The 18,527-nt window shown below is 41.2% G+C and overlaps 1 protein-coding gene and 1 long non-coding RNA gene across 25 annotated transcripts in view; one reads left to right on the plus strand and one right to left on the minus strand.

Annotated features, from left to right (window-relative positions):
• Positions 1 to 18,527, plus strand: part of rims1b (regulating synaptic membrane exocytosis 1b) — a 225,161-nt gene that overhangs the window by 15,474 nt on the left and 191,160 nt on the right. The gene's annotated exons all lie outside the window — the stretch shown is intronic.
• LOC133557241 (uncharacterized) overlaps positions 13,018 to 18,527 on the minus strand; it is a 28,733-nt gene continuing 23,223 nt past the window's right edge. Inside the window, exon 2 of the long non-coding RNA XR_009807736.1 lies at positions 13,018 to 13,470. This is a non-coding gene — a long non-coding RNA (uncharacterized LOC133557241). The remainder of the gene's footprint in view (positions 13,471 to 18,527) is intronic.

Genomic DNA, 18,527 nt, shown 5'->3' on the forward strand with positions numbered 1-18,527 from the left:
CTCTCAAAGACATAAAACAAGCCCGCCTTGTTACATATGGCACATACTGTCGCGCATGTAGCGCGACACGCTCTCGCCTCAGCTAACGTTAGCATGGCTAACGTTAGCTGAGGCAGGTCGGGTTGCTTTTAGCTGCGTGCATCACACAACAGGCTCTTCTCACTCCTCGTCTCTCATTCTCACATAGATGGAAAACAAGCCCGCCTTCTTACATACATCACATACTCTCACGAGTGTAGCGTCATTATCGTCATAGCTCTCGCCGATCGATTAGCTAAGGCAGGTCGAGCGGAGCGGAATTTGTTACAATACAAGAGAGAGATGGTGTGAAACTGATCACACATGGAGGAAGAACAATAAATGCCCAAAATAACGAGCAGGGGATCCATCATCTGGCGGTGGTTTGGCTTCAAGTGGGAAGATATTCAGCAGACAACAGCAAAATGCAAAGTATGCAGCAGAAGTGTTACTACCAAAAGGTAGCAACACTATTAATTTGTTCTTTCATTTAAAAAGTCACCCGCGAGAGAATGAAGAGTATTTAATAAATACACTTTTGGTCAATTGACTTAGTTGTGATTTCCCTCTCTGCATGAAAATTTAAAAGTAGCATATATTAATGCAGTATGAAGAAGAATGTTTTAATGTAGACACATAGAATCATCATACTGCTGTGATTATATGCATCAAATGTTCATTCAAGGCTAAGGCAAAAAATTGTAATATATATCATATATTGCAATATGGCATAAAAATATTACGATATTGATAAACGCCAAAATCGCTGTCGTATTTTACGCTTCATAATGCGCCACACATTTTCGATGGGAGACAGGTCTGGACTGCAGGCAGGCCAGGAAAGTACCCGCACTCGTTCTTTACAAAGCAACGCTGTTGTAACACGTGCTGAATGTGACTTGGCATTGCCTTGCTGAAATAAGCAGGGGCGTCCATGAAAAAGACGGCGCTTATATGGCAGCATATGTTATTCCAAAACCTATATGTACCTTTCAGCATTAATGGTGCCTTCACAGATGTGCAAGTTACCCATGCATTGGGCACTAATGCACCACCATACCATCACAGATGCTGGGTTTTGAATTTTGCGTCGATAACAGTCTGGGTGGTTCGCTTCCCCTTTGATCCGAATGATACGATGTTGAATATTTCCAAAAACAATTTGAAATGTGGACTCGTCAGACCACAGAACACTTTTCCACTTTGTATCAGTCCATCTTAGATGATTTTGGGCCCAGAGAAGCCAGCGGTGTTTCTGGATGTTGTTGATAAATGGCTTTCGCTTTGCATAGTAGACCTTAAACTTGCACTTACAGATATAGCGACCAACTGTATTTAGCGACAGTGGTTCTCTGAAGTGTTCCTGAGCCCATGTGGTGATATCCTTTAAAGATTGATGTTGATTGTTGATACAGTGCCGCCTGATGGATCGAAGGTCATGGTTTTTCAATGTTGCTTTCCGGCCATGCCGCTTTCTCCAGATTCTCTGAACCTTGTGATGATATTACGGACCGTAGATGTTGAAATCCCTAAATTTCTTGCAATTGCACTTTGAGAAACGTTCTTAAACTGTTTGACTATTTGCTCACACAGTTGTGGACAAAGTGGGATGTTCCAAATAAGTGTTTGATGAGCATTCCTCAACTTTACCAGTATTTTTTGGCACCTTTCCCAACTTCTTTATCACGTGTTACTGGCATCAAATTCTAAAGTGAATGATTATTTGCAAAAAAATATGTTGTCCTTGTAGCATATTCAACTGAATATGGGTTGAAAAGGATTTGCAAATCATTGTATTCCGTTCATATTTACATATAACACAATTTCCCAACTCATATAGAAATGGGGTTTGTATTAAGTATTTCACACTGTGTGTAGTAATGACCAATTTTGGTCATTGCTCGTTATTAAGCGGTGATGATGGATCTTGCGGCCAAACCCGTTGGGCACCATCTGCACATCTGTACATTGACTTAAAACTGTATATTGATTTTTTATTTTTATTTTTGCCAACACAAAGAGCTGGCGCTCCCCCTTTGTTCACCGACATATATGCTCAATCAACCATGAAATTTGAGTGCCCTGATCAAGAGTAATGCCATGACAGGAACACAACATGGCAGCATTCTGGCTTGCTTCAATCCTAATCATTCTTTTCATTTCCTGGCTGCAGCCTTAAAGGCAGAAAGCCGCTTTAAGGCCCTTGAGAGGAAGTAATGCATTTATGTTCCATGAGGCAAAGCTCAAGTTCAGTCAATAATGGTCTCATCATTTGGGAAATCATTGATCAGAGAAGCCACACCAAAGGAACGTAATTTACCAAATATAAATAAAATATAGTATCTTAAATATATGTTTCTTGTGTCTGTATTTTACAATTAGGGCTACACGATTAATCGTTTTTATATCTTAATCTACTTACTTATTAGTAAGTAAGCAAACAGCTTACTTACTAATAAGTAGCTGATGACATATGCAGTGACATATTGTGTCATTTATCTACCTATTATTTTGTCAACATTATTAAGGACAAGTGGTAGCAAATGAATTATTAATCTATTTGTTCATTTACTGTTAATATCTGCTTACTATTTATTTTAAAATGTTCTATCTAGACTTCTGCTAAAATGTGATAATCACTTATTCTTCCGCTCTTTGATACTTTACATTAGTTTTGGATGATACCACAAATTTGGGTATCAATTCAATACCACGTCGTTACAGGATCATACATTGGTCATATTCAAAGTCCTCATGTGCCCAGAGACATATTTTATGAGTTTATAAAGTTAAAGTTAAAGTACCAATGATTGTCAGACACACACTAGGTGTGGTGATATTATTCTCGGCATTTGACCCATCACCCTCGATCACCCCCTGGAAGGTGAGGGGAGCAGTTAGCAGCAGCGGTGGCCGGACCCAGGAATAATTTTTGGTGATTTAATCCCCAATTCCAACCGTTGATGCTGAGTGCCGAGCAGGGATGTAATGGGTCCCATTTTTATAGTCTTTTGCATGACTTGGCCGGGGTTTGAACTCACAACCTACCGATCTCAGGGTGGACACTCTAACCACAACATAATAAAGATTAAAAAAACAAAAGATGTTGTAATCCCCAAAAAATATCCACTTAATCATAGTAGTATCGACTAGATATGCTACTGTACTTGCTATCATTACAGTGGATGTAAGGCAGGGGTTGGGAACCTTTTTGGCTGAGAGAGCCATGAAAGCCAAATATTATACATATATATATATATATATATATATATATATATATATATATATATATATATATATATATATGTATTTCCATGAGAGCCTTATAATATTTTTTTTAACACTGAATACAACTAAATACGTACATTTATAAGTAAGACCAACATTTTTAGAGTATATTAAGTCTTGCATATTTTAATAACATTGTTATTTTTAAGCAAACCAATAGTTAAGAAAATACTTGTTGAACAGGTGCGGTAGAAAACGGATGGATGGATTAAAATGCATGAGAATGTTTATAGCTATACCGCCTGGGAGCGGTATAGCTCGGTTGGTAGAGCGGCCGTGCCAGCAACTTGAGGGTTGCAGGTTCAATTCCCGCTTCCGCCATCCTAGTCACTGCCGTTGTGTCCTTGGGCAAGACACTTTACCCACCTGCTCCCAGTGCCACCCACACTGGTTTAAATGTAACTTAGATATTGGGTTTCACTATGTAAAGCGCTTTGAGTCACTAGAGAAAAGCGCTACATAAATGTATTTCACTATTTCACTATATTTTGAACGTTATTTTTAACACTGTGATTACCAGCGGAATTATTCATTACTTATCGTGTTAAGATTGATCTGAGAGCCAGATGCAGTCATCAAAAGAGCCACATCCGGCTCTAGAGCCATAGGTTCCCTACCCCTGATGTAAGGTGTAGATTCACCAATGCCGTTTGTTTACATTTTGATACCGGTGCGCTACGGTGTGTAGTGAAGCATGTTTAGCTATTACTCGTCCTGCAGGGATGATACTTGTAAGAAACTTTGTTTATTTGTCGCCATGGAGGCGAGGGTTAGTGATTTATGAAGTCGCTAAAACACTGCCAAACGGGGCTGGACTTTAGCCGCTAGCTAGCCATGTCTTAAAACACCTCTTCCGGTGGGTGTTTCAGGGTTATAACTTCACCTTAAGCCAACAATCGTCCGTTCTCCCTTTTCTGTCTACACACTGTGTCTGCTTGAAAGTACTCTGTGATTGTGCGCTGCCAAACATGCTCCTCTGCTTGTAAAACCAGCAATGACGCGACGTGATGACGACGGGGGTGCGTGGTGGGTGGCGTTCCTGTACTTTTCAGAGGCGGTACAGTACCGAATATGATCCATTAGTATCGCGGTACTACAAACCCCGTTTCCATATGAGTTGGGAAATTGTGTTAGGTGTAAATATAATCGGAATACAATGATTTGCAAATCCTTTTCAACCCATATTCAATTGAATGCACTAAAAAGACAAGATATTTGATGTTCAAACTCATAAACTTATTATTTTTTTGCAAATAATATATAACTTTGAATTTGATGGCTGCAACACATGCCAAAGTAGTTGGGAAAGGGCATGTTCAACACTGTGTTACAACACCTTTTCTTTTAACGACACTCTATAAACGTTTGGGAGCTAAGGAAACTAATTGTTGAAGCTTTGAAAGTGGAATTCTTTCCCATTCTTGTTTTACGTAGAGCTTCAGTCATTCAACAGTCCGGGGTCTCCGCTGTCGTAATTTACGCTTCATAACGTGCCACACATTTTCGATGGGAGACAGGTCTGGACTGCAGGCGGGCCAGGAAAGTACCCGCACTCCTTTATTTATTTATTTATTTTGTTTTTCCTCTGCCATGAAAAAGGGAGGTTTTTTTGGGTTGGTGCACTAATTGTAAGTGTATCTTGTGTTTTTTATGTTGATTTAATAAATAAAAATGAAAAAAAAAAATAAATATATAAAATACAAAATAAATAAAACTTCCTAAAAAAAAATTCTGGGGCCCGGTACCAATCGAGCCGCGGCCCGGTACCGGGTGGTTGGGGACCACTGCGTTATATCATCGATTATGTTCAGTGTTTTCTCCAGATTCTCTGAAACTTTTGATGGCATTACGGACCGTCGATGGTGAAATTCCTAAATTCCTTGCAATAGACCGTTGAGAAATGTTGTTCTTAAACTGTTTGAGAATTTGCTGACACATTTGTTCACAAAGTGGTGACCTTCGTCCTGTCCTTGTTTGTGAATGACTGAGCTGCTTTTATACCCAATCATGGCACCCACCTGTTCCCAATTAGCCTGCACACCTGTGGGATGTTCCAAATAAGTGTTAACTTTATCAGTATTTATTGATACCTTTCCCAACTTGTTGGTCACGTGTTGCTGGCATCAAATTCTAAAGTTAATGATTATTTGCCCCCCCCCAAAAGTTTATGAGTTTGAACATCAAATATGTTGTCTTTGTAGCATATTCAACTGAATATGGGTTGAAAATTATTTGCAAATCATTGAATTCCGTTTATATTTACATCTAACACAATTTCCCAACTCATATGGAAACGGGGTTTGTATACTAATACCGGTATACCGTACAACCCTAGTAGGGTTTAAAACTGTACTGTCTCAGACAACCAGCCTTATTTTTTTTGTGTAAAAGTACAGATTTTTGTTTGACTCTATTCTGCACAGTGTGTCGCTGTCTCGAAAAGGAAAAAACAATTTCCAATTCAGACCTACGAGTTTGAATGTTTCTAGAACAAAAATGTGAACGTTAAATTATGGATCAAGTTGTAAAAATAGCACACTCTTGGAATCGGCCCCTGAAATATTTAAATATTCGGTTCACTGGCTGCTGCTGTTGCCCTCCATCTTTTTTTCCCCCCATGTTGACCTTTCAATCTGCGGTTGCCCGTATACCAATAATTACAGTTTGTATTGTGTTATTGTGGCATGTTTGCTGTGTGAATTAAATCAAAACTGAGCTACAGTGTAAAATCCCACCATAAGTAAACAGATTTCTACGTTTCACAATGCGCACGGATAGAGTCGTGTGGAGAGAGAGAGTACGGCCAACTTGGTTTCAGACGATCTCCTAATTGATTGGTCTAAAGAGCCCCTTACATGACTTCAGGGTGCCATGTTGGGGACTAACTTTAAGCCGAGCATTGAACGTATGAGTCACGCTTTTCCATCTGGCAATCTGACGGACAAGTCTGGGTTTGGAGGTTGCCAGGAGAACGCTACATTTCTGACTGCATTGTGTGAAATTTGATTTGATTTGATTTGATTTATGGTGTGGGGTTGTTTTTCAGGAGTAGGGCTCTGCCCCTTAGTTCCAGTGAAAGGAACTTTGAATGCTCCAGGATACAAAAAAATGTTGGACAATTCCATGGGTTGGCTTTAAGTTCATATGTGAGTAAAGGGAGGTGGCCAAATACTTTTGGTAATATAGTGTTACCGGCACCGTTTGGAAATAATTAAGGTATGTACATAAACATGTACAGAATCTTTATGTGCTAATTTGCAACATATATATAAATAGGTCTGGGCGATATGGCCTTTTTTTAATATCTCAATATTTTTAGGCCATATCGCAATACGCTACTGTATTTTTCGGAGTATAAGTCGCCCCGAAGTATACTTCGCACCGGCCGAAAATGCATACTATAGAAGGAAAAAAACATAGATACGTCACACTGAAATATAAGTCGCATTTTTGGTGGAAATGTATTTCATAAAATCCAACACCAAAAATTGACATTTGAAAAGCAACTTAAAATAAATAAAGAAGAGTGAACAACAGGCTGAATAAGTGCACGTTATGTGACGCATAAATAACCAACCAAGAACGTGCCTGGTATGTTAACATAACATATTATGGTAAGAGTCATTCAAATAACTATAACATATAGAACATGCTATACGTTTATCAAACAATCCGTCTATCGATAATTCCAATGAAATATTCCTCGATGTCGTTTCTAAACAACTATGCCAACTCCAAAGCTATGCGCCGCTTCCTCTTGTTTTCTGCTGCATATTTCACTACTTCCAGCTTATAATCTGCAGTACATGATTTCCTTTTCGGTGCCATTTTTGTTCAGCCCTTCTCAGTTTTTATAAGTTACCGCCAACGTTGAAATTATCCATTTTAAAAGGTACCGCAATAGCATCTAGCATATAGCAGTTAGCATTCCATGACCCACAATGCACTTCTGTCATGACCCTCCCCTGCCGGATTCTTATTCGTTGACGTGTATGTGACGATTGCTGAAGTGTGTGTGACAGTTGCTGACATTTTCTTCGTCTCTTCCGCGAATGAGATAAATAATATTATTTGATATTTTACGGTAATTTGTTAATAATTTCACACATAAGTCGCTCCGGAGTATATGTCGCACCCCCGGCCAAACTATGAAAAAAACTGCGACTTATAGTCCGAAAAATACGGTATATATTTCCACATTTTACCTTGGCCTTGAATGAACACTTGATGCATATAATCACTGCAGTATGATGATTCTATGTGTCTACATCAAAACATTCTTCTTCATGCTGCATTAATATACAGTATGCTCATTTTAAACTTTCATGCAGAGAGGGAAATCACAACTAAGTCAATTTACCAAAAGTGTATTTATTAAACAGTTATTAAGCAGTGGCGCAAACATTCATGTAATTTCCAAAACAGAAAGTGCAAGATTGTCAGAGACATTTTAAAACAAGCTATTAGTGCACTTTTGTGCATGATGTCACTAAGATGACATATCAAAACAACACTGAATTAAAGTGCACTTTTTGTACAAAACGCCACTACAATAGTTTAAAAAAAAATAAAGTGCACTCTTGTGCATGATGTCACACAAGATATTTCAATAAGTGTCAAATAAAAATGAGCTGCATAGTAGGAAATCAAATAGTTTATGTCATTCACTACGTGGTAGGTTCCTGCGGACGTTATCGCCTTCTGTTGTTGACTATATTTTTCATACGGTGTTGATGTGGAAATGGTTGCTTCAGCAATTTGTTGGTGTGGCACCGGCCGTAGATATTGACATGCAGAGTTTCAAGCACTCCTTATTCTCAAGCGGGTGACTTTTCAAATGATGCTACATTAACAGTGCTGCTACTTATTTTAGCAACGCTTTTGCCGCATAATTGTTCAACATCTTCCCGCTTGAAGCCAAACCACCGACAGATGATGGACCCAGTGCTGTTTTTCTTGGGAATTAATTCTTCATTAATTTGTGACCAGATTCTCTCTCTCGTATTACCACCCGCACCGCACCGTTAGCATCACAGCTAACGTTACCATGTCGCAACTTGTCTGCTCCGCGGGAGGGTGTGACGTTGCACACGTGACGTATGTAGGAAGGTGCGCTTGTTTTAAGTCTCTGTAAGAAGGGGAGACAAAAAAGAGTGGGAAACGTATACTCGAGTATCACGATATAGTCATTTTCTATATCGCACTGAGTCAAACCCGCGATATATCGAGTATATCGATATGTCGCCCAGCCCTACATATATATGCGGCTTATGGTGCGGTGCGGCTAATATATGGGGGAAAAAATCCCTAGCATTTAGTGGGTGCGGCTTATATGTCAGTGCACACTGTAGTCCGGTAAATCCAAATACAAAGCAGGATTATAGTCCCCATGAATTGACGGCCCTACAAGTCAGTAGGGTTTTCATGTCAGCACTCATTTTGTTTTGTTTATTTAATTGTTATATTCTAGACGTAAAGGATTGTTGTCCTTTACTAGCAGAAATAGGAGCAAGTACATGTTGAAAAATAAAGAGTTCATGTGTGAAAGCTGATGTTCCTGTATTATAGAAACAAGCACCGAACAAAACATTCTACACATTTTGCAGGTGGTTGTTCGCTCTCTGTGGAGGAGGATCTCCATTTGCAGAATGAATACTTTGCCTTTTGTTACCAAACAAATGCACGGTGCAAAGACAGTCTGGTCTTTCACTTTTAACGCATACCTCTCCTCCCTAAATATAGCGTCAACGTAGCAAAACTGGCACCACAGAACCCATCAGAAGGTGTGTTGACAAGTGGATTTCCGGCTTTTGCATTTGTGAGTTCATTTGTGGCCACAAATCAATTAATAAATGGCATACTAATACTTAGAAAGGAGCACATATCTGCTTACAACTAGCTTTCATGCTCAGCTGGGTGTTGTGTGTGCATATGTGCGGAGTAGGGTGGATTAGATATTAGAGAAAGGGAGAGAATTGAGAGTGAGAGCGTGTGGGTGAGTCGTCCTTTTTTTCCCCTTGATGCTTATAAAATACTCATAAATACAAATACAAAGCAAGATTATAGTCCACATCAAGTGACGGCCTTACAAGTCTGTAGGGGTTTCCTGTCAGCACTCCTTTTGTTGTGATTATTTGATCTTGATATTATAGAATTAAGGGATTATTCTCTTTAGAATCACTTTTTGTTACGGTTTTACTCAGCTCAGTTTTTTTTTTCACGATTTACCTCAATACTAGAGATCGTTTTGCACTTACGACACAGTACTAGTGTGGTCCGTCGTTATAACAAGCTCTATTGAACATAAGCATGCTTATAGATATGTATCCATCCATCCATCCATCCATCTTCTTCCGCTTATCCGAAGTCGGGTTGCGAGGGCAGCAGCCTAAGCAAGGAAGCCTAGACTTCCTTCTTCCCAGCCACTTCGTCCAGATCTTCCCGGGGGATCCCGAGGTGTTCCAAGGCCAGCCGGGAGACATAGTCTACCTATAGTGTCCTGGGTCTTCCCCGTGGCCTCCTACTGTTCCGACGTGCCCTAAACACCGTTCGGGTGGCATCCTGATCAGATGCCCGAACCACCTCATATGGCTCCTCTTGATGTGGAGGAGCAGCGACTTTACTTTGAGTTCCTCCCGGATGGCGGAGCTTCTCACCCTATCTCTAAGGGAGCGCCCTGCCACCTGGCGGTGGAAACTCATTTTGGCCGCTTGTACCCGTGATCTTGTCCTTTCGGTCATAACCCAAAGCTCATGACCATAGGTGAGGATGGGAACTTAGATCGACCGGTAAATTGAGAGCTCTGCCTTCCGGCTAAGCTTCTTCTTCACCACAATGGATCGATACAGTGTCCGCATTACTGAAGATGCCGCACCGATCTGCCTGTCGATCTCACAAATCACTATTCCCTCACTCGTGAACAAGACTCCGAGGTACTTGAACTCTTCCAATTGGGGCAGGGTCAACTCTCCAACCTGGAAATGGCACTCCACCCTTTTACAGGCGAAAACCCTGGACTTGGGGGTGCTGAATCTCGTCCCAGTCGCTTCACACTCGGCTGCGAACCGATCCAGTGAGAGCTGAAGATACTGGTCAAATAAATTGTACATACAAACACACACACACACACACACACACACACACACACACACACACACACACACACACACACACACACACACACACACACACACACACACACCGTTATTCATACATACAAACGTACATACATAGGTACCTACGCTCCCACATACATACACAAATACATTACCTACCTACATACTCCAAGTTCGTCCATCTACACACACATTCACGGTACAAACATACGCATACTGTACATATACATTTACTGTACAAACATCCATATACACATTCTGTTCATGTACAAGTACATATACATGCATACATAATCATGTTTCATCAAACATATGTCATCTACAGCAGTGGTCCCCAACCACCGGGCCGTGGACCGATTGGTACCGAGCCGCAGAAGAATTTTTCATTAAAAAAAAAAAATATCTATTTTTTTTTATTAAATCAACATAAAAAACACAATATACACTTACAAATAGTGCACCAACCACAAAAAACTCCCTTTTTCATGACAAAAACGTCCCTTTTTCATGACAAAGAAGAAAAGAAAAAAAAAGGACACCCCCCCGGGCCGCGGGACAAATTATTAAGCGTTGACCGGTCCGCAGATACAAAAAGGTTGGGGACCACTGATCTACCGTACTGTAACGACAAGCTGTGTTCAGACTAGGGGTGGGCGATATGGCTTTTTGTTAATATCTCAATATTTTTAGGCCATGTCGCGATACACGACATATATCTCGATATTTTGCCTTAGCCTGAATGAACACTTGATGCATATAATCACAGCAGTATTATGATTCTATGTGTCTACATTAAAACATAATTTTTATTCTGCATTAATATATGCTCATTTTACACTTTCATGCAGAGAGGGAAATCACAACTAAGTCAATTTACCAAAACTGTAAAGTGCAAGATTGCCAGAGACATTTTAAAACAAGTTATGAGTGCAGTTTAGTGCAAGATGTCACTAAGATGACATATCAAAACAACACTAGGTTAAAGTGCACTTTTTGTACAGAACGACACTACAATAGTTTAAAACAAATAAAGTGCACTTTTGTGTATGATCTCACACAAGATATTTCAATAACTGTCAAATAAAAATTAGCTGTATAATAGGAAATCAAATACTGTATGTCCTTCGCTATGTGGTAGGTTCCTGCAGACCTTATCTCCTTCTGTTGTTGACTATTTGTTTCATACGGTGTTGATGTGGAAATGGTTGCTTGGGCATTTTGGTGGTGTAGCACCGAACGGAGATGTTGACATGCGAAGTAATCATTCTTCATTCTCTAGCGTGTGACTTTTCAAATGTTGCTACAAATTAGCAGTACTGCTACTTTTTGTGGCAACGCTTTTGCCCCACAGTTGACATATTACGGTTGTCTGTTTAACATCCTTCCGCTTGAAGCCAAACCACTGCTAGATGATGGACCCTCTGCTGTTTTTCTTGGGAATTAATTCTTCCTTCATTTGTTACCAGATTCGTACCTTCTTTCTCTCGTAATACCACTCGCACCACTCCGCTAGCATCACAGCTAACGCTAGACATGCCTGCTACCTCTCTGCTCCGCGAGGGCGTATGACATTGCACGAAGGTGCACTTGTTTTATGTCTCTGTGAGAAGGAGTGGCAAGAAAGAGTGAAAAAGCCTGCAGTGTAATACCAGCAGCTAAAAGAACGCATATCACGATATAGTCATTTTCTATATCGCACAGAGACGAACCTGCGATATATCGAGTATATTCGATATATCGCCCAGCCCTAGTTCAGACATTTCCATTATTCCGATTAGGAAACGCTAAATCTAATTGTGACAATCCAAATGTATTGTTATTGATGGGGAGCACTGTACTAGCTAGCAATTGTACAGTCTGTCTTTTTTCCAAGCCTTCTGAACAATTTTTGTTGCAAGTGTTTATCTGAGGTTTGCATACAGTATAATCTATAAGGGCAATCATTTACCTCCAGCATGCATTCTGGTAATCAGGGATTTAATGTAGTGTTCTACAAGGCTTGTGCGGAGGTTCTGTAGGCGCTGCCGAACATGAGCTACAGTATAGGAGACTGCGTATAGGGGCGATTCCAACACAGATGTCTGAAGCTGCTGAGATAGAGTGAGGGGATTAAACATTCCTTGTGATTACCACACAACCACTCCCCTTCACTCGACTCATGGCTTATACGTCACCCATCTGCCTGTGTGAGGTCAGAGGATTTATGCTCTACATGTAATTCATATAGGTGCCCAGCCCTTGTGTGCCTGTGTGTATAGCTGCGTTTAAATCATTCTGTACATTAAAGAGATTCTATTTTAGAGCCTAGTGTTTGACAGAACATCATTCAGGTGAGGATGAGAAGGCAAATGTTGTATTATGTAATGTAGTCAAAGGTGGAGGTATATACAACAATACATTTATTATTGTGTTTATAATGGTAAATGGATTATTCTTGTATAGTGCTTCTCTACATTTAAGGTACTCAAAGCGTTTTGACACTATCCACATTCACCCATTCACACACACATTCACACACTGATGGAGGGAGCTGCCATGCAAGGCACTAACCACAACCATCAGGAGCAGGGGTAGAGTGTCTCGCTCAAGGGATTGATTGATTGGTTTAGACTTTTATTAGTAGATTGCACAGTTCAGTACATATTCCGTACAAATGACCACTAAATGGTAACACCCGAATAAGTTTTTTAACGTGCTTAAGTTGGGGTCCACGTTAATCAATTCATGGTAACACAACGGACATGGCTAGGTTGGTAGAAGGTGGGGATTGAACCAGGAACCCTCAGGTTGCTGGCACGGCCACTCTCCCAACCGCGCCATGCCGTCCCCGTAATGTGTGTGCAGAACTGTTCTGAATCGTGCTAAGATCTATTTCACACCCATAATGAGGGCAAATAATGTATCAAAACACTTTGTAGAAAATCCTGCCGACCATCCATTTCCTACCGCTTGTCCCTCTCGAGGTGCTGGAGTTTATCCCAGCTGCATTCAGGTAAAAGGTGGGGTACACCATGGACAAGTCGCCACTTCATCACAGGGCCAACGCGGACTGAAAGACAATATTACAATTTTAAGAAATAACGTTTTGTTTTTTTAAATTAATGCAAATAATGTCTGTAAATATTCTCATTCATCCAGGTCATTGAATCAATCGCAACTGGACTATTCAGAATATTATCGGTTAAGGTTTCATCCAAACAAGCTTCATTATTTAATGCTGGCATAACTGAGATAGAACAGCTCTGGAGTAACGGGACGGTGCTGCATCCAAAGTGTTTATTCTGTAAAAGTGGGGACATGCCCATACAAGGATGATGTTGATTATATTAACATCATACAATTGTTAGGTAAAAAGTTTGTATATGATTTCACAGGGGCGGTATAGCTCGGTTGGTAGAGTGGACTTGCCAGCAACTTGAGGGTTCCAGGTTCGATCCGCGCTTCCACCATTCTCGTGACTGCCGTTGTGTCCTTGGTCAAGACACTTTACCCACCTGCTCCCAGTGCCACCCACACAGGTTTAAATGTAACTTAGATATTGGGTTTCACTATGTAAAAGCGCTTTGACTCACTAGAGCAGGGGTCACCAACGCGGTGACCACGGGCACCAGGTAGCCCGTAAGGACCAGATGAGTCGCCAGCTGGCCTGTTCTAAAAATAGCTCAAATAGCAGCACTTACCAGTGAGCTGCTTCTATTTTTTTTAAATGTTATTTATTTACTAGCAAGCTGGTCTCGCTTTGCTCGACATTTTTAATTCTAAGAGAGACAAAACTCAAATAGAATTTGAAAATCCAAGAAAACATTTTAAAGACTTGGTCTTCACTTGTTTAAATACATTCATTTTTTGTTTTACTTTGCTTCTTATAACTTTCAGAAAGACAATTTTAGACAAAAAATACAACCTTAAAAATGATTTTAGGATTTTTAAACACATTTACCTTTTTACCTTTTAAATTTCTTCCTCTTCTTCCATCCATCCATTTCCTACCGCTTATTCCCTTTGGGGTAGCGGGGGGCGCTACAATCGGGCGGAAGGCGGGGTACACCCGAGACAAGTCGCCAACTCATCGCAGGGCCAACACAGATAGACAGACAACATTAACACTCACATTCACACACTAGGGCCAATTTAGTGTTGTCAATCAACCTATCCCCAGGTGCATGTCTTTGGATGTGGGAGGAAGCCGGAAAACCCGGAGGGAACCCACGCATTCACGGGTAGGACATGCAAACTCCACACAGAAAAATCCCGAGCCCGGGATTGAACCCATGACTACTCAGGACCTTAGTATTGTGAGGCAAACTCACTAACCCCTCTGCCACCGTGAAGCCTCTTCCTCTTCTTTCCTGACAATTTTAAATTTCAAGCCCACCAGGCTGCACCTTGTTGACACAGAAAAGTACAGTGGTGTATGCACAGCAGCTATGAAGGTTCCAAGCCTGTTTGGTTCAACTTATCTTTGTGAATCAGCCTTTTCTGACATGAACTTCATCAAAAACTAACACAGAACACACCTCACTGATGCACATCTCCAAGACTCACTCAGAGTTGCAGTGTCAAGTTACACACCAGAGTACAACACATTATTAACAGCATGCAATGCCAGGCTTCCAACTAACTGACAAAGAAACAGATAACAGATTTGGTGTCCAGTTCAAAGTGTGACATGATTCATTTAAAAATTTGAGAGTTGAGTTTTGTATTTTAAATGAGATATTATTTGTACAAACATGGTGCAAAGTAATTCATGATTTGTTAAAAAATGTTAGTGGGTAGCTAGTTAAAATGAGATATTGTGATTTCACAAGACTGTCTTAGAAGTGATCATTTGAAAATGTTCAATTTGAAAAATGTGCATTTAGAGAAAATATAAAAATAAAGTGTTGCATATTGATATTTATCTGTTTCTATATATATTTATTGTGAGAAATCATTAAGATGATCAGTGTTTCCACAAAGATGAATATCATCAATTATTAATAATAACATAGAGTTAAAGGTAAATTGAGCAAATTGGCTATTTCTGGGATTTTATTTAAATGTGTATCAAACTGGCAGCCCTTCGCATTGATCAGTACCCAAGAAGTGGCTCTTAGTTTCAAAAAGGTTGGTGACTCCTGCACTAGAGAGAAACGCTGTATAAATATAATTTACTTCACTGATTGTATTAGTCCAGAGTTTCATACTTTGTTCTGATAGGATGTTTTTGTTACATGGAACTTTAGCAGGTGTGCAGCTTTCCAAATTTTTATTAGCAGCCTTTTTTAATTGCATACTTAATTGTGAATTTTGTCAATAGACTAACCTGCCTTTACTGTTGGTAGTAGGAGAACATTATTTTAGTTGACGGTTGCTCTTGAGAGAGGTTAGTGGGGCGCCTCACAATACGAAGGTCCTGAGTTCAATCTGTGCATGTTCTCCCTGTCTATATGTGTTGGCCCTGTGATGAGGTGGAGACTTGTCCAGGGTGTACGACGCCTTCTGACCGAATGCAGCTGAGATAGGCTCCAGTGGCCCCCCGCGACCCCAAAAGGTATAGGTGGTAGAAATGGATGGACTCGATGATGGCTGAGTAAAACTGCACCAGCATCTCGGTCTGCACCTTAGGTTTTCTCAGCTGCCGCAGGAAGTACATCCTCTGCTCGGCTTTCTTGATTAGGAGCCGATGGTCGGCTCCCACTTGAGGTCCTGGGTGATGGTGGTGCCCAAGAAACGGAAGGAGTCTACAATGGAGACGGGGTGGGAGAGTCAATCAGGGTGAGGGGCATGGTGGGACTGTGACTTTCCTGAAGTCCATGATCATCTCCACAGTTTCCTGGGCGTTCAGCTCCAGGTTGTTGAGGTTGTACGAGGACGCCAGCCGGTCCACCTGTTGGCGGACTCGTCGCCATCCAAGACTAGCCCGATGAGGGTAGTGTCATTCGAAAACTTCAGCAGCTTTACCGACTGGTGACTGGAGATGCAGCAGTTTGTTTACAGGGAGAAGAGCCAGGGGAAAGTACACAGCCCTGAGGAGTACCAGTGTTTGTGGTTCGACTGTCCGAGATAATCTTCCCCAGCCGCACGTGCTGTCTTTGGTCTGTCAGGAAGTCATTGATCCAACTGCAGAGGGAGTCGGGCACGTTGAGGCTGTTAGAGCTTGTCTCGTAGCAGTCCAAGGAGGATGGTGTTGAATGCAGAGCTAAAGTCCACAAACAGGATCCTAGTGTAGAATCAGAATCAGAATCAGAATAGTTTTTATTGCCATTTTTTGAGAACGGGTTCACAAACTAGGAACATAACACAGAATAGGATAACATGAGCTGTAACTGAGCTATCAGATCTTGTTAGATAGATAGATAGATAGATAGATAGATAGATAGATAGATAGATAGATAGATAGATAGATAGATAGTACTTTATTGATTCTTATTCTTTATGTGCCTTATGGCCGAGGGGAAAAAACTGTTCAGGTGGCGGGAGTTGTGGGTCGATGGACCGTAGTTTCCTGCTTGAGGGGGAGAGGGGAGAATAGTTTCTTTCCAGGGTGAGAAGAGTCTGCTGTGATCCGACCCAAACGCCTCCTGGTCCTGGAGGAGAACAGGTCCTGGAGGGATGGGAGCTTGCAGCCAATCACCTTCTCAGCAGCACGTACGATGTGATGCAGTCGATATCCTGGACTGTGGCACCGGGGAACCACATGGTGATGGAGGAGGTGAGGATGGACTCTATGAAGGCTGAATAAAACTGCACCAGCATCTCAATCCGCACCTTAAGTTTCCTCAGCTGCCGCAGGAAGTACATCCTCTGCTGGGCCTTCTTGATGAGGGAGCTGATGGTCGGCTCCCACTTGCGGTCCTGGGTGATGGTGGTGCCCAAGAAATGGAAGGAGTCAGCAATAGAGACAGGGGTGGGAGAGTCAATCAAGGTGAGGGTAGATAGTGGGGCTGTGACTTTCCTGAAGTTCATGATCATCTCCACTGTTTTCTGGGCGTTCAGCTCCAGGTTGTTGAGGCTGCACCAGGACGCCGGTAGGTTCCTGGGGAGTCCAGATGCTCCAAGATGAAGTGGAGGGCCAGGTTCACTGCATCATCCACAGACATGTTGGCTCTGTAGGCGAACTGCAGTGGGTCCAGGAGGGGGGGTGATGTCCTTGAGGTGGGGTGATGTCCTTGAGGTGGGGCAGGACCAAGCGCTCAAAGGACTTCATGACCACAAACATCAGTCCTGTGATCCGTGCTTTCTTGGGGACAGGGACAATGGTGGAGGTCTTGAAGCAGGACGGCGCGTGGCATAGCTACAGAGAAGTTTAAGTTTTTCAACTTGTTTAAGTCGCGGTCCCCGTTAATCAATTAATAGTAAACCATGCTAACCAGAGTCAGGTTAAGAAAGGTTCGGAATCATGATTCGTCCCAAAATTGTCGTCGTTGTCTCTCACAAAGTATGTGGTATTAAGTAGTAAGTATTACGTTTGTTGAACTGTGGTCTCCCTATTGGGAACCTATGCAAGGTCCATATTATTTTGATCATATCATTTACTTACACAATTTGTGAGTATTTTTGTGTTATAAATCAGGGATATATGATAATTGCTTCAAGACAGACTAATCATGTTTTTTCATTATACTGGTATTGAAGTGTGACATTATGGACTGGAGCTCCATCTAGACAGGGAGGACAGAACAGAATGTTTGAGAAACTCCTGCCTGCCAGCTAGACACATACTGGCCATCTGGTCGCGTTGTTTTCCCTTGCATTTGGAGGTTAACATTTTTAAATCTTTTAGACAGGAGAGAGGAGTCGATATATAAAAGTCATCATGGCATCATGGCAGGCAAACAAAACACAAAGACGATGTTGGTGCTTGTTAAGTCAGCCATCTGTTGCTCTTCACTTTTGTTTCTTCACTTCTGTCTTTACTTTCACACTCAATGCAGAAATGTTTACTTGTGTTTGTTTTTCCTATCATTCCTCTTTCTTTCCATCCCGCCATTTATTTTTCCATCATCCCCCACTTTTCAAGTGGTATTTATAGAGCCATTGGATGTATTATGTTCTCTCTGTGATCGGTCTGGCTAAAGCTTGTTGCCTTTTTTTTCTTTATTCATCTTTTCATTTTTCAAT

Source organism: Nerophis ophidion, linkage group LG01, assembly GCF_033978795.1.
Source record: "Nerophis ophidion isolate RoL-2023_Sa linkage group LG01, RoL_Noph_v1.0, whole genome shotgun sequence".
Classification (NCBI taxonomy): Eukaryota; Metazoa; Chordata; class Actinopteri; order Syngnathiformes; family Syngnathidae; genus Nerophis; species Nerophis ophidion.